This window comes from Triticum aestivum, chromosome 2D (assembly GCF_018294505.1).
Source record: "Triticum aestivum cultivar Chinese Spring chromosome 2D, IWGSC CS RefSeq v2.1, whole genome shotgun sequence".
Lineage (NCBI taxonomy): Eukaryota > Viridiplantae > Streptophyta > Magnoliopsida > Poales > Poaceae > Triticum > Triticum aestivum.
Window position 1 is genome coordinate 212,188,275 of NC_057799.1, and position 15,238 is coordinate 212,203,512.

Sequence of the window (15,238 nt, forward strand, 5' to 3'; positions counted from 1 at the left end):
ACGCGGTATCTACCAGAGTCCTGTTAGCCCAGCTGCTACAGCCCGGATTCACTCGCTGATGACCGACACGTTCGTTGTTGGGTCATATATGCCTATCCCTGTAAGTTAGTGCCACTTTGGGTTCACGACTAGCCATGTCGTCCCGGGTTCTCTGTCATATGGATGCTAGCGACACTATCATATACGTGAGCCAAAAGGCGCAAATGGTCCCGGGCCAGGTAAGGTGGAACCCGTGGGGATACATGCTAGATCGGTGTGACTTAGGATCAGGGTCCTGACAGCTTTGGTATCAGAGCCTGACTGCCTGTAGGATTACCAAGCCAAACTGGTCGAAGTTGAGTCTAGTAATGCTTTAGTTATATAAGGGAATTGATTGTGGAAGGGAATGTAAGGCTCTTTTTACTGCTTTACCTTATGCCCTTCTGATCCGAGTCATACTATCTTTCCTACGGGGTTAAGGAACTAGGCTTTCCCTTCATTTTTTTAGGATCACGTGTTACTAATCCGTAGACTTATATGATTGATGGTTTCGAGCCCCAGTTTAGTTCCTACTACTTCCGTGTGTTGACAGTTGATCTCTGAACCTTGATATTGTGATGTTAAGTGGTTATGCCACCAATTTGCAGGATTTCTCAAATCTTTTTGAGCATTTACAGCCGTTATGCTATCCGAGTCATCCCAGGTTTCTAAATACTCTGATGCACTTGAAAATCTTTCCTCCATGTTCCCGATGTCCTTTTGGGCCAGATTAACCACACTAATTAGTGTGTTGATTACTCCATTGCCTCGACATATATGTTGAAGCTATTATCATGACACTAGGGTATCTTAGAGCATCACCAAGTAATCTATCCATGTTTTGTGTTACCAGTGTGATGATTCTGGCCGTCATTCTCGAAAGCATCCCGTCGTGCCATTTAGTAGTAGGTATTCTACTCCTGGGTTCTTGACCCAAGAATCACTCTACTCACTTCCTGTTGATAGTGTTACCCGTTCCTTTAGGATATTAGAAACCTTTGCAATAGTCCTTGAGGTCCGTGGTATATCATTCTTCCAAATACCATGAACTGCTTATGGCAGAAATTCTTTTGAACCAAAAGATCACAACCAGAGTGCTCTTGATGAGTTCTCTGTTATTGTTGTGATTCTGCCAATCCTACCCTTCTGCATGGGTTATCCGGAAGAAATATGTTGAGCTTTGTTCAACATACTAATCTATGCGTCCACAACTCAGAAAGTGCTATGTTCCTTTGAGTTGTCCCTCTTCGGTTGTATTCCGACCCTCGTGTATCAGTTGATAGTCAAGAGTATGTCGTGCATTCATGTTCATTGGTGCATATTATTACTATGGCCCGTCAATCCGTTCCATCCCAGAATGACTAGGAGAAATAGACTCCAGTACCTTATCTATCTCGAGGATTGGGTCAAAGTAGTTGTGATCCGTAGCTCAAAATGCCAATCCAGCTTTTGTTCTATTCTCCCCTAGAGTATTACCCCCTTTATGTCAGGATTGTCATGAGAATTGCACCATATCTTATGAATTCTTGATACAGTGATACTTCTCACCATCATTATTCATTTCTCGGTCCCGTGTTGTTGCAACTGGAATACCGACAAATGAAATGTGATGTGTGAAATCGATACTCCTAGCAACTGTGTAGCTTGGTAGTTAATGGACGATAATTTCATTCTTAGCGTGTTGGTTACCAAATCATCATTCTTAGATTGGTCGTGCTACCTAGTCCATATTTCCTAGTGCACTCTTTGATCAAAGAGTTAGGATTGTATCAATCCCTTGCTCTTTTGATCATATCGTCTTGCCATGAAAAGCAAGATTGTTCTCGAGCTTAGTAACATATCAGTGGTTTGTGATTTTCCGAATATCTTCTCGAAAGTATTACCAGGTTGTCACCTGACCGCTATGTTGAGTTCGTGATTAAGTTGGTTCTCTTGTAACCACCCCTTCTCCAAGAATTATATGTTGGATACCCTGAACTAGTTGGTTGAGCTAAACAACAACTTGGAGAGTTGGAAGATGGAAGCTTGTCCGACTTAGTTCATCGCTAAGGGATATCTTTTTGTGTGTTTGTTGAAGAAAGATGATATCTTCATCGATTGATCCTCATGATCAGTTGTTGGATCTATTGTCTTACCCAAATCTTTGATTTGCGTGTGGGTTATCCTCAAATCAAACCACAACAAACGATGTTCGTAATGTTGCCTTACTCGCGGTTGATCCATCGAGCATACACCATTATATCCTTTGGTCTGACCAATGCTATCACCTTGTTCACATAGTCGTGGAATTCCATTTTATGGAAATCTTGATAAATTGTTGTTGAGCCCATCGACAACACCCTTATCTCCTCCATGATGTTGTTGGACATCAAGCTAGTGTTGGAAACTTGTGTAAGCATTTCTTCGTGTTTTGTTCATGAAGCATATGTTTGGGGGAAAGAAGTGACTACCTCTGATTTATGTGCATTTGGTGAAAGTTGCTGCCATGAATTCGAGAAAGTCAATGTTGCTTCCTCTAGAATCATCCCAAGTCAGTCATGCATATGTGCGAAGTATTCTGTGGTTTGGAGACTTGTAACCTTCATTCCATATGTATTCCCTAGCACCCCAAGCCACTGATTGATTTGTTCAAGGAAAATAAGCTCCTTCTTACCCTCTCAGTAATTGATGTCTAGGATCATCTTCAAAAGTGGACTTACCATGGGTCCCATCCATTTCCGATGATAAGCAAAATCATCCATTGTGTTGTCTTCAACAAGGTAGTCCACATCATCCATTCTAGTCTGAGTATGTCATTCTTTCGAACTCCTTCAAATGATCGATTGTGATTTCCCTAGGCTGGTATAAAGAGTTTCAATGATCTTTGTATCAAAAGTAATTCTTTTTGCCAGTTAAAGGAATAATTCTACAAGCCAGATCTCCTAAGGTGTCCCGATATGGAATCATGGCAATTATCTCCTCGCTACTTCGAAACCATGCACCATTGTACTCAAGCGTGGAATTGTTGCCTACCAAGTTAAACCTTCATTATCTGTTTCTTTCCTTCCCTCTTGATGTGTGTTTTGAGTCTCAACTCAAGAGGTGTTGTTACGTTTCACTCCATGAGTCGATCTTGAGCTGCCCGATCTCAAGAAGATCGTTTCCAGTAGAGTTTCTTTCTGTCGTCATCGTGTTGGATGAAGTTCCCAAAGGAAAAGATGTCAAGATCAATATGATGCGATGAATCAACATCTCCGAGAAGGATAGTTGGATCATGAAGATTGTGTAGTTTTGTGTCCCCTCTGTCTTCTTACCTCACGTCTTCAATCTCGTGACAAGATTCTTATTTAGTGGGGGTGAGTTGTCACAGCCCTAGATTCATGTTTGTAATTACTGGCATTGCATCCATGCATCATGTCTAATTTTATTTGAAACTTCAAATGGGGACTAATAAACCCTAGCAGCAAACAAAATTCAACTAGGGTCAAAATTAAATCTTTTCAATGAACCCAAAATGCCCTTCATAAATGTTCGTCACTTTTGTATTGGTCTAGAACATCTAACAAAAATGGTGCACACTTCTCTAGGACACTCTGGATTTTTTGAATTAAATCGTAAGTATTTGAATTTGGAAATTTAAATTATATAAAATATTATAAATGTCCGAATAATCTTGAAGGAATTTGAGCGCTGTTGGAAACATTTTCAAAAGTTCCCACAATTATTTCAGGATTTTACAAAATGAATTAGTATTTTTACTAATTCAAAAAAAGGCAAACAATAGAAAAAGAAACAGAAAAGGAAAATCCTTACCTGGGCCACTTACTGGCATATCACTGTGCCGGCCCAGCCGACTGGCCCAGTGGCAGTCGTCTCCCTCCTCGCGCCAGTCGGACGGGGCGCGTGCCTAGCGCACGCGTGCTTTCGGCGCGGCACGCAGCACCCTGCCTGGCTGCCCCATCGTCGCCCTGGAAGCCTCCCGCGACGCCACGCAGCCCTCTCGACCCCCTCTCACTCTCCCCCGGTCTCATCCCCTCCTCTGTCCCTCTCCTCTCACCACCGAACGGAGCCGTCGCCACCGTCGCCGTTCGTCGTGGCCAACGACCTCCCCACGCCCAGCCATCCTGACCACGAGCTCCGCCTCACTGCCGCGCACCTGTACGCCGAGCCACACGACCCTGGACGCCCTGAAGCCTCGTCATCGAGTTCATCTTCTCTACACGGCCGCCGAAGATCGCCATCGTCGCCCCGTCGCCTCCAAGCCTGCCCCGAGCCACTGAGCCGCTCGTCTGATTCGCCGTGAGCTTCTCCTTCGTTCCCCTCTCTCCCCTTGCTCGATTGCGCCGCGTAGTAATCGTTCCCACCGGACCCGGGAGCTCACCTCCGCTGTGGTTCCTCACCGTCGTGGCCAGGGCCACCACAGCTCAGGCCAGAGCGCGTCATCGCGTTCGATGAACCCCCAGGAGCTTGTAGAACCCACCGGCTACTCCCCTAGTGCACCGTAGAATCGACTCTGTCCGCACCCAAACGCCGGCCACCGCAGATGTGCTCGCTGTCATCTTCTCTGGCGACCACGCGGCCTTCCGAGTGTCAGCCAGATGTGGCCGTTTGCGGGCTATCTTATGGTGGCCTTCGCGCATCCTGCCGCCGCCTGTAGCGCAGCCCCGGCGAGCTCCCATAGTAGCTTTGGTCGCTGCCAGCCGAATTCCGGCGACAGCCGACGTGGCAGGGTCATTAGCACTAATCCCCGCCAGCTGGACCACCCCTAGACGCTAACAGTGGGCCCCGTAGCTAGTCAAAGCGTCAGTCAACGTGGGATTAGCACTTGTGTGACTGACCAGTGGGCCCTGTTGGTCAGTTTTGACCTGGGCTAGCCCCGTTGACTGCTGACGCAGTAGTGATGCAGTGCTGACGTAATAATAGCTTTCTGGATTATTTCTGTTTCAGAAAAGATTTGGAAATTCCAGATAATTAATGAAACTTCAAAAAATCATAGATATCAACCGTAACTCCAAATGAAAAAATTTATATATGAAAAAATATTAGAAAAATGCAATCTATCCGTTTATGCTACTTTCATGCATGTTAAACCAACTTATACAACCTGTATGAGTGAATACATGATAATGGCATTTTAAATGCTAAATATGGAGTTTGCATATTAACCCTTGGTTCATATGGACTTCATTTAAATTGTTGCTAGATGCATTAGTGCAAATCATAACATTCTTGCCATGGCATGATCATGCATCATATTGTTGCATTGCATTGATTGTGTTCCCTCTTGTTTGCCAGTGTTGTTCCCTCTCAGTGGACGTTGTTCCGACGTTGTGATTGTTGACACTTATGAAGAGCTATACTATCTTCAGAAGTGCCAGGCAAGCAAAACCCCCTTGTTCATTCCGGTACAATACCACTCTCTCGCTCCTGCTCTCTTTTAATGCATTAGGACAACAACGTTTCAACTGTTACATGATGTGGTAGTTGAACCCCTTTCCTCTGCATGACCTGTCATTGCCATAGTAAATAGACGAAACCCACTAGCATGAGTAGGAATTGTTTGAGCCCTGATGTGCCTACTCATTCGTTCTTGTTTGTCATGCCTGCTATTTCTTAGAGTTGTGTTAGGTCTGATTCATCGGGGATGAATTGGGAAGTTGCGAACATGTCCTATTGTTGAGAGCTAAGTGTGTGAACACGATTTGGTAAAGGCAGCGGCGAGAGGCTAGGTAGGACTACATGGTGGGTTGTCTCATAGAAACCGTCCTCAGGAATTGAGTTCTGTGTTTGTGATCCATGAACAGCTACTACGACACATTGGGTTCTGGTAACTCGGCCCCTCTCGGCTTATTAATCAACCTGATCTCTGTCCAGGAGTTGCAACTAGTTTCTGGTGTTTGTAGGTAGTGCTAGTAGTCTACCAAGTGGCACCCGGTACATGTGGGCTTGGGACAGACTAGGTGCAGTGGCACGGTGTACCAAGCGTCGCCCGTTTGGTGGACTTTGGAACCCTGCTCACATCATTTGGGGCCGTGAGCAACACCCCAGCCGGATTTCCTTGCGGATCGAACCCGAATAGGCGATAAACCTGGACTAGAGACTTGTGCGGTTAGTCGGGTCATGGCCGACACCCTCGCCAGGTTTCTGCTTAAAGGTTGCCGAGATACATGACGTGTACATGGCGGTAAGTGGCGAGAGCGTGTGTGAATAAGTACACCCCAGTAGGGTTAACATCATCTATTTGAATAGCCGTGTCCGCGGTAAAGGACTTCTGGGTTGCATGTACAGTTCATAGACAAGTGAAGGTGGATAATCTAAAATGCGCAAGATAAGCGTGAGTGCTATGGAGGGCCTTCTCGTAGGGAGACGGGAGCGGATCCATAGTGGTGTATTGGTATGGTGAATATGTGGACTCGTGTGCGCCAGCTCAAAAGAGTTACTTGCAGTCGTAGCATAGATAGCCACCGAGTCAAAGCTGGCTTGCTGCAGTTAAACTCCACCAACCCTTTGTTGATACTGATGCATATGTAGCTAGTTCTGACGTAAGTCTTGCTGGGTATATTTGTACTCACCTTTGCTTAATTTATGTTTTTGCAGAGAGACTCAGTCTCACTAGTAGTTCCGCGTGGACTCCGACGTTTAGCTTGTTACCTCAGCTACGATCTTGTGCCCTCGGCAGGGTCTTGTTAATAGTTGGGCTTCTCAGCCTTTTCGTTTGTAGTTGTCTGTACTCCGACAAGTTAAGCTTCCGCTTGTGCTTGTTGCTTGTATGACTTGAATGCTCCTAATGAATAAATACTTTGAGTTGTAGAGTTTTGCTGTGATGCCATGTTGTATTTGCACATATCGGGCATATTGTGTGTATGATTTGAAATGCTTGGAATGTGTGGGATCTGACAACCTAGTTGTTTATCCTTGGTAGCCTCTCTTACTAAGAAATGTCTCCTAGTGCTTCCACTGAGCCATGGTAGCTTGCTACTGCTCCGGAACACTTAGGCTGGCCGGCATGTGTCCTTCTTCGTTCCTGTGTCTGTCCCCTCGGGGAAATGTCACGCGGTGTCTACCGGAGTCCTGTTAGCCCAGCTGCTACAGCCCGGATTCACTCGCTGATGACCGACATGTTCGTTGTTGGGTCATGTATGCCTGTCCCTGTAAGTTAGTGCCAGTTTATTGGGTTCACGACTAGCCATGTCGGCCCGGGTTCTCTGTCATATGGATGCTAGCGACACTATCATATACGTGAGCCAAAAGGTGCAAACGGTCCCGGGCCAGGTAAGGTGGCACCCGTGGGGATACCGTGCATGAGGCCGCAAAGTGATATGATTTGTTACATGCTAGATCAGCGTGACTTAGGATCGGGGTCCTGACAATCACTGTATTTACTCATACCAACTACTTTCGAATTTGAAGGATCCAATTGAAACTCCAATGGTGCAACAGGTATGTTCTAAACCTATTTCTTTCACTGGATTGCTGTTCTAACTTCTTGCTCTATGTTGATTTCAGTTTCAGTTGTATAAACAGTTATGTTCTCATGTGATGCACATAACAAGTGTTGCCAGTGTTGTGTAGTTTCTCACACTTATATTCTTTCTATGCTATTGTGTCTTAAAAATATAGGATTAGAACTGTGTCTCTATCTTGATTTGGCAACATAAACTAGAATGATATGGACAATACAGTGACCATAGTACATAGATATATGTTTGCTTCATGTTGTTATCCTGTCCACCTTACTACTGAACCCGTTTACCAAAATGATTTTCGTATACTACATGCTAAACCTGTGATGTGTCTGCTTGTTTCTCTTGTAGAATGCGAACAAAATATTGGAGAAGAAAACCGCACTATGCAATGGTAGAGAAAGTAATGCAGATAAGGTTCAAGATAGTGAGAAAACCCTATTGTGGTCTCGAAGAAAGGTGATAAAAACGATCTTGTAGACTGTGAGACAACCCCACAGTCCTGCGTTGATGTACTGTTTGAGTTACTCGCCAGTACCGCTAGCACAAGCTCTTCGAACTTGCTGCCTGAATCACTTCGGCTTCTTCTGTCTCAGCTACCAGCTGAAAGGCATCAGTCAGCTGTGCTGCGGCAAGAAGCCGAAGGACCGAGGTAGTCCCTGCAGAATTCAGATGCATACTTTCTGGTGCAACAGCAAGCGCTGGAGGATTTAAGCACCAAACAACAGAAAGTTAATAAGCTTGCTAAGCATCTAGCCAGCATTATAGGTACCCAGGATATTGTTTCTTGAGCTCTTTTGAAGTGGTTTCAGTTCTGGACTTGTTTTGCTGCGGCGTTTATTTGCACTGGTCGCCAACTTTTACAACTAGTGTTTGTGATATGCTACTTTGTTACCTATATTTACATTGGTGGAGAACTTTGATGCCCAGTGGATGTAATATGTGTAATAGTCGTGATAGCCTAGCATAAGTTGCTTGCTTATTTATTTCCTTGTTGTCTTGTTTATTTGTTTGCTTTGTAGTCAGTGTAGTTCTTTTTTCGAGGTTTGCTAGTGGCCGCAATAACCTATTTTTTAAAACTAGGCCACAATAACCATGAGCTACATATTTACTATAGTGACCCTGGGCCTCCTACGGGCCGTAGAAACAATGGACCTTCTATGGGCCGTGGAAACAATGCGCCTTCTATGGGGCGTAGCATCAATGGGCCTTCTACGGGCCGTATGATCGATTGGCCAAGGATGGACCACATTATGGGATGTAAACGAGCTAGAGTTGGAATCGTCTGTTCATGCGCCAACCATAACGGGCCATCGTTAATCGGCTGTATTTGATGACGCTATGAAAACGGCCCAACGGGTAAACGGGCCGACTGTAACCATGGGCTGAATTTGGCCCACAAACACAAAAGGCCAGTAACGGGCCGTAAGTAACCGAATGCTGGAAATGAGCCCAAGAATAAATGGTCCCTGAGAAGGGCGAAAGATAACACGGGCTGGAAATGGCCTAATGGAATAATGAGCCCTTAATGGGTATAAAGTGATACACTATTCATTACGGGCCAGTTTCACCACGGGCTGTTAATGGGCCAAGAGTTACAAAGGGCCTCATATGGGCCGAAAGACGTCATGGGCCGTACATGGGCCGGAATTTACAATGGGCTGGAATCATATTGGACGGCCCAGATGATGCTACTAGGCCTAATTCAGATAGGCCGTAATGGGCCGTGAGTTAGGGGCTGTAAATGGGCTATATGCGAACAGGCCGTTAATCGGCTTTTCATGGGCCGGGCCGCTACCTTTTGACCAAGTCAAATGGGCCGGCCTTTTCACAAGAATGGGCCTCTATTGGGCTATGCCACGTGTTGACGTATCATAGGCGCCTTCGGTCCAATGAGTGGCTGGCATCTATCCCAATGGTGAGCCGACACGTGGTTCCTCTGGCCATTGAGAATTTTACACATGGAAAATCCCCATTGGTCCGGGCTGTTAACGGGTTATCGGATCCAAACCGGGACCCGATAGCTTAACGGTGACCCGTTACAGTGGATGCCACATGTCAGTTACCCCTGACGAAAGTAATTCTATGACGCGCGATTTATCGTCATGGAAGTGGACACTTCCGTGATGATAATTTTGGTAATGTCATGGAACACTTCTACGACAGCACACATATGACTATCTTGATTATGTTATAAAATCATCATGGATGTACATGCATGACAGAAAACGTGACCTACTTTGACAACACTTTGACAAACATGTATCATCATGAAAGTGTATTTTTTTTCTAGTGAGAGGTTAGGCCTCTGTTCAGACAGGAGTCTAATTTTAGAAGAATTGTTAAAGTACATGTGGAAAAACTATTTCATCTCCAATTCCTTTATTGGAAGAAAAGATGTACTATAAGGTACATTAAAGTGGGGGGAGAAAATACAAAGTTTTTCCATGCAATGGCAACTGAAAGACATAGGAGGAATGCAATTGCAAGTCTGAGGTTATCTGATGGTACAGTAGTCACTGAGAACTCCCAAATGGAGGGAGTGATCTGGAATTGTTTTAAAAACAGAATGGGTACTTGAAGAGGAATTGTGATGGGATTTGACCTCTCTGCTCTCATCGCTCCTGTGGAGGGACTTGATGTGCTCACGAAGCCTTTTGAGAAGGAAGAAATGGACAATGTTGTGAAGCATATGCTAGTGGATAAAGCCCCAGTGCCAAATGGTTTCAAAGGTCTTTTTTAAGAAATGTTGGCATATCATTTCCAAAGATTTTTATGAGTTAGCTCAGGCTTCTTATGATGGTTCTGTTCCTCTGGAAAACATTAATGGTTCCTACATTACCCTAGTTCCCAGAAAGCTTTCACCAGAGGAAGTGGGAGATTTCAGACTTATTTCATTGACTGGGATGGACCTGGAGTTTCTTTCAAAAATAGTAGCCAATAGATTTCAACATGTGATTATGCAACGTATTCACAAGAACCAGTATGGTTTTATCAAAAGCAGAACAATTCAGGATATTGGTTGGACCTTTGAGTATTTGCATCAGTGTCACCAATCCAAGAGGCCCATTGTTATTCTCAAGCTTGATTTTGAGAAGGCTCTTGACTCCTTGGAGCATGAGACTATTGTTCAAATTTTGAGGCACAAAGGTTTCAATGAGAAGTGGATACTATGGATGAAACAATTATTATCTACAGGCAGCTGTAACATCCCAAAATTCTAATTTTTGGAATGTTATAATAATTAAAATATATGATTCTTGAGTGATTGATTGAGTGAAATTGATTGGAATTTTAAACTTTTGAAGTTTTGTTGAGAGGGAATAAAAGGACTTTCCAAAAAAATGTTTCTGTTTGAAAATATTTGAATTTGGAAATATTTCAAACTTCATGCCACTCAATGATCCTCATGATTTCTTCCATGAAAGAGAGTGGGAAGTAAAGAAAAATTTCATTTTGAATTTGTGATTTAAATTTTGTTTTTAACTCAAAGTGGCATTTGAGTTTTATTCAAAAACTTTTCTGACAAAGAACACTTGAACAAAAGTGTTGATAGGGAGTAACATGACACCCCAAAAATGTTGGAATAAATTTTCCATAGAGTTTTGAAAGTCATTTTGATATTTGTTTGAATTAAAAAAATGATATTTCAAAAAGTATTTTATTTGCCCCTGGAAAATATCCCATTAAATTGGGCTTATTTTTTGATCATTTTGATATATAATACTCCTATATTTTATTTTCATTTTATTTTCTAAAATGATTGTTTCTTCGCGGGTTATTCAAAAAAAGGAAGGTACTGTTTTTTGGGCCAAATCCGGCCCGATCCGTACCGAATCATCTCTTTCCTCCTCCTGACGAGATGCTCCAGATCTCCAGCCACCGCCGGAGCATCGCCGGAATCGCGGGATTCGCGAAATCCCTCGCCCCCTCCTCCAAGCCAACCTCCCCACTATAAATGGCCACCTCCCGCACCCATTCCCCCCCAGTCCCTCCTCTCCTCGCCCCACGTCGCCGCGCCGCACCGCCGGAGTTCGCCGGAGCCGCCGCCGCCGTTTGCTCCGCCCCACCCACCGCCGGCCCTCCCCGCCACCAACCGCCGCCACGAGCTGCTCCGCCCCGCTCCGCCGCCCCCGCCCGTCCCCTTGCCTCGCCCGGAGGACCACCGGAGCCACTCCGCCCGAGCCCCTCGCCGGAACAGCTACATTAATCCCGATCTGCCTTTTTTTCGTTCTCTTTTCAAAACAGAATTGTTTCAATCTTGTAAAATCCACAGTTAATTGTCTACGAGGTATTTTTGAGTGATTCCAACTGCCTTGGATCACAAATTTTATGAAGTTTCTGTTAGTTCAATTTTATTTCATATTTGAGCAGTTTAAATTTGTGTTTGTATGAATTTTCTCAAATCACTAGATTTGAGCTATTTTGAGTTAGGAATATTATTTTTGACCGATTCTTTTTGCTACTGGTTACTTATTAGACTAGCTACGTATTAGTGTTTAGTTTGCTTGTTAGTGAGTTAGTTAGATTAGCTTTTTATTGTAAACAGTACTGTTTACTTTGTTTTTAGTATTGTTTGTAGTTTAATTATTATTAATTAGTTTTAATTAGTTTCTTTTGCTAGTTTTCGCCAGTGTGTCATATATTCTATTGTTTAACAGTAGGTAATTTCTAGGATTTATTAGACTTGGTATTCTTGAGGTTCTAGGTGTTGTTTGTTGTATGACTAGTTGCTAGCAATAGAAATAGTGTTGTTTTATTGTTTTGTTAGAATTTTATTATAGGAAAAATACTTTATGTTACTTAGTGAATAATTATTTTTACCTTGTGTTAAGTATTTTTGTTTTAGGCTTTTTATTTGTTGTTAAGTAGAGTTGTTGTGGTGTAGATTAGCCCTATAAGTTTATTTGAGTGATTTGGAGTTTTATTTGGTTTTTACCTTCGATCCTATTTCGATTTCGTTGTTATTTTGATTGTTATGATTGAGTGCTAGAATGATTGCTTATGTGAATACTATGCTTGCTTGTATAGATTTCATCGGAGAGTGACGACTAGTTTATCAAGTTTTTGAGAGCAATAATATCTTCACCAACTCACCAGGCAAGTTCACTTTGACCATGTTTTTCATGCCTATGTTTTTATTGCATTTAGTGTCACCATCCATAATCCCTCCAGTAGTTATATTGACTTCTTGTAGTTGAGTAGAATGCATGAGGTAGGAACCCATCTTCCTGTTATCATGCCCGGGACGTATATAGTTTTAATGCTACGCTATTGCAGACGGGGTTTGGTATGAGTGCTCGGGAGTGGTGTGAAGGACTCTACGTCAATGACGACAACTCCATGATGGCATATGCAAGGACTGCATCTTCAAGGCCTCAAGACTTCAAGACTCGAGACAAGAATTCAATACACACTACTGGGTGAAGGACGGTTGACGGGCACCCTGGAGAAACCAGTCGATGGCCGGGATGCATGGAGAAGCGCCATGACATCTTGCGGAAAGCTTCACCCAGACTCAAAGAGACGGAAGAATACTTCATGCCTGGAAGCTTACCTGTGCACCGGCAAGTCACTATGGGCTCTGGCTTGGTTGACCTTAGTTGTGACTCTGGCTGGGACGGTGCTAGCAGATGTAGAACTACGGTAGGATTGGATGAGCACCGGACAGTGGTCAGAGGAACTCTTTGGAAGACCATGTTTTGGTCATCTTGTTCTCAAACACCCTGAAGTGCGAGAACGTAAAAAGAGGGATCGAATCTTGTGGGTAAAGTGTACAAACCTCTACAGAGGGTTAAAACCTAATCGATTAGCCGTGTCCCCGGTTATGGACAATTTGAGCCTCTGGACTTGGATCTATCTCGGAACTCTCAACACCGGACTGATAACATAATTGTGGGCAACTTATGATGATTTTGGACTATGAGACATCGGTTGGCGGAACCATGTCACGATAGAAAACTCTGTAGTACGGACTCCTGATATTCCATTGATGTAGGAAAAATAAAACCAGCTTTTATGCAAAACAAAACTCAGACACAGAGCCACAAAGCCATATTGCATATAGTATAGTTTTATCATCTGTTTTCTCATGTTGTGATCTTGCCTGTACATTCAATGTACTGACCTACACGGCTGCAACGTATCATGTTGCAGATACTTTCTTCCAACGAGTAAGAGTACGGTACAGGGTTACGGTCTACACTCAACCTGCCGATGGCGTTGATGGGACTCCACACCCGACTATTTGTTTCCGCTGTGACTTATGAGGTATATATCAATTTTACGTTATTTATACATGTGATTGCACTTTGATATATACATTGATGTACTGTGTGTGCCAGCATACTGATCTAGGGATGGCACAGAAACACAGAGGCTTGACCGTCTGAGGTCGGGTCGCTACAGATATGCTATCAGAGCACATGTTGACTGTAGGACGTGACCCTAGAAATCGAAAAGCCCTAGGACAGGAAATCTCTAAGACTTTATTTTTAAAAGGACCCATTTCTTCTCATCTTTTCTAATTTTTATCAAATATCACCTGTTACCTCAAATAGTTAGAATATACCCCTTTCCCTTTTGACCACCCGGAGGATCAACTGAAGCCGCTTCAAGAAGGCTAGGAACACCGGACAAATGATGACCAGTTCAGAGTAAAGAGGATTACACTATATATTTCGGAGGAAAGAAGCTACAGCAGATGAAGACTCTAAAGGCTTGAAGAATTCAGAGACTCTGAAGATTTATTTGACCGTTAGAGGACCAAACCCCTGTTATACACTTACGTTAGATGCGACGATTTGTGAGCTATCATTTGTTTGATGTTTTCCGACAGCCACAAAGTAAAACCCGTTTCTTCAAAACTATTGTTTGTATTGTGTGTATCCCTGCCCACCTCTCTCATATCTCATCCCGAAACTTTTGGACCCCATAGATGATGAATGAAGTTGGACTGATATTCTCTGGACCAAAGACTCAGCCGGAGGCAGAGCTATGGATTCGGAACATGGAGAATCACTTCGGGAGCAATTTGGTTTCAAGGAAGAATGAAGTATCGTACGCTCTTCAGTACTTAGAAGGAAGTGCTGCAACATGGTGGCAGATGCATCAAGCCGTACGGGGATGGGATGGAGCAAATACTTGGTAAGAATTCAAGAAGACTCTAACAAGATCTCGTCTTATCCGGAAGCACCATGATACACCAAGAAATAAACCTTGTGCCTGCAAGATTTGCGGAGAAATAGGACACACCCAGGAGGAACACAAGGATGGATGCCCTCATTGTGAGGAGAAACACCCAACTGAGGAATGCCCAACTAGTCAGGTGACTTGTTTCTTGTGTGAAGGAACCACCCACTACCCGACTCAGTGTCACATTTACCCCATGGTGCAACAAACTATTCAGGAGCAGGAAGAAGGAATGAAAGAAGCCCTCCGAGAAGTTATGAAATAATCTGTGATGAAGGAATGTGTTGAAGACCCTGATGGAGAAGGCCTCAACAGATTTTACTCCAATGCCTGCTATTCATGTGGAGAAGGACATTTTTCACAGTATTGCACCAAGGAAAGAAAAGAGTATCTGGGATACTTCCTGACGGAAGCAATAGAGTTTGATCCATAGGGAATAGAAGGTTTGATTGGAATGAAGAAACCCAGGAAGAGAAAATAAAGACACCCTCAGAACAACCCAATTTCTGCAAAGAGGGACAAGAGTCATATTACCTGTTTTGAATGTAAGGACGTCGGGCATTATGCCAATCATTTCCTCGAAAGGA